Genomic DNA, 2,402 nt, shown 5'->3' with positions numbered 1-2,402 from the left:
GAGAAATATATAAGACTCTTATCAGGTGGACCACACATGATCATTGGTTTAGATTTGACCATTGGATTATTCAGATTGAGCGATTTAGTAGGCCTCGCTACAGTTGTGATCATTGTAAATAGATTTGGGGCGGGACGCTTGAACCGTGGTCCCTATACACAGTTATTAAGGCAGATATGGAAACCTATGGTATGGATACCCTAGAAGGGAGAAATACGATGGATAAGCTTCTTGGTCCCCTCACCAACACGAGAAAAAACTCTAATCCCATTGAAGGTTCTCCGAAGGGTATGAGGTGCGGAAGATCAAGATTCCCGTCGGCGATATCAAAGAATCGGGAATGTCTTCCCTATCAAGTATGCTTTAAGGATATGGCATTGAATCTCCATTATTGATGTATAAACGATCCGTTAATTCCACAATACATGTATAACAAAATAACCCTAAAAAAATCTACCCCATAGATGATTTGAAGTAGCTGATGTGGCCTTTGCTAAGTGTGGATCATTAATCACAATTGTCCATTTTCATCAAGAGGCTGGATATTAGGTGATAGATCATCCAATAATGGGTCACTCCAGTTCAATGACTTAATTCATGGAGAGGATCTCATGGTAAAAGCAAGAGTTCAATGAGGGTAGTGAGCACCAGGAGTTAGAATGCAAATCATCTCCCATCATTAAATGGTCGGCAGGATTCTAGCAACCATTTCCAAATGTGAATTTTCAAATTCTCAAATGCAGCTTTTATGTAGACTGTTCTCCAGACCGCAAATCATACAGTGCCTCTTCATAGTCCCTGAATTCAGCTTTTGTATAGACTGGTCCAGGCTACGATGTTGCCAGTGTGGTGGTGAAGGTAGGCAGAGTGAAAAATCTGAAGGTGATGAAGTATATGGAGATATCAATGAGAAAGCTTTGGAATTTCCTAAACAGTTTGGATCATTGGCCAAATACACTGCCGTAGAGGACAAGTTGTTGGATCTAAAACCCAAGAATCTTGATTCCGTACAGGTTGCCGGCCTTCCTCTTGCAATCGAGACTGCTTACAAAGGTCTTGAGAAGGCTGGATTTTCTGCTGGCAAATCCATCCTTGCATTGGCTGGCGCTGGTGGGGTTGGATTATTGGTAATTCAGGTAATTTCTTTTTTTATTTTCTTTTTTTAGACAAATTAAGTCTAGGTTGGTAAATGGTAATTTGTGACTGTTGATCTAGTGGGCCACATGTAAATAAAAAATAAGACATTGGACTACTCTGACCATCCAGCTCTGAGTTCTTGCCTGTTCAAAGTGGGCCATTGCTCTGTTTTGAACAAAGTGTCCTGTATCTGGCTAATATCAGATGGGTGGGTAACAGAGGCCCATCCCCTTGATTCTTGGACATGGCCCATTCACGTTATGGTGGTGCAACAAATCAATGGTTCTGATCACTGTACATAACCATCCCAAGTTCCATGCACTTGTCGTAGTTGCATTTATATGATATGTGCATTGTATGAAGGGTTTTAGTTTGTACAAGTGGGTCTAAGGTCGAGTTATCCAAGCTGTCAACATGATGGGCCCCGCCATTGATGGATGATGTCTCAAAAAGCAGTTTGGGAGATCCCATCGATCAAATCTTTGGTCTCTTTTCAGTTAAATGTTGACTGAGGCTGAATTTCTTTTATTTACCTTCTATTTTCTGGCCACCAATTGAAGGGTTAGGATTGCTTGCCGCATTCACTTGTGGGGTCCATTAGGTTGACATCCTTGTATCAAGGACCATATAATTCTTCTCTTTCACTGGCACTCACACTGAATTTCTTGGAGACACTCAACACTACCTTTTCCTCTTATAAGAATCAAGCCTCTCTTACCTGTATGAGCCTGAAACAGTTCATTTTTTCATGGACAGCCAGCGAAGCAGGTTTTCAATGCTTCAAGAGTCGTGGCTACTGCTAGCACGAGAAAACTGGAATTGTTGAGTAGCTTGGGAGCCGATTTGGAAATCAACTACACAAAAGAGAACTTCGAAGAACTGCCCGAGAAATTCGATGTTGTATATGATGCAGAGGGTAAGCTTCATTCCATGTTCGGGCTGTGTTTGGACGCACAGATGAATCTAATTGCGGACATTCATTTGAATCATGAAGAAATAAGCTGTTTCAGGGCTATGTTTGGATGCACACGTGAAATGAAGCGTGGACATTCTGTTTAATAAAGAGGATATGACCATATTAGAATGGCATTTCCTAGTATAGGCCTGTTCTTCTACAATGATTGTAGAATGAGCTTATTCTACAACTGTGTGGGGCCCACCATGAAGTTTAATGACATCCTATCCATCCATCTGCGGTCTCTCATGTTTTCCTTAGATCCCAAAAATCAAGCTAATCCAAAACTCATGTTAGCCACCATGTATAA

The 2,402-nt window shown here is 41.2% G+C and overlaps 1 pseudogene; it reads left to right on the top strand.

Annotated features, from left to right (window-relative positions):
* The first annotated feature begins 218 nt into the window (after nt 1-218).
* Nucleotides 219-2,196, top strand: LOC131224136 (2-methylene-furan-3-one reductase-like; annotated as a pseudogene).
* The last annotated feature ends 206 nt before the right edge of the window (nt 2,197-2,402 follow it).

Source organism: Magnolia sinica, chromosome 13 (genome assembly GCF_029962835.1).
Source record: "Magnolia sinica isolate HGM2019 chromosome 13, MsV1, whole genome shotgun sequence".
Taxonomy (NCBI): Eukaryota; Viridiplantae; Streptophyta; class Magnoliopsida; order Magnoliales; family Magnoliaceae; genus Magnolia; species Magnolia sinica.
The sequence above is the reverse complement of the archived record's forward strand: the minus strand, read 5'-3'. Positions and strand labels throughout refer to the sequence as shown.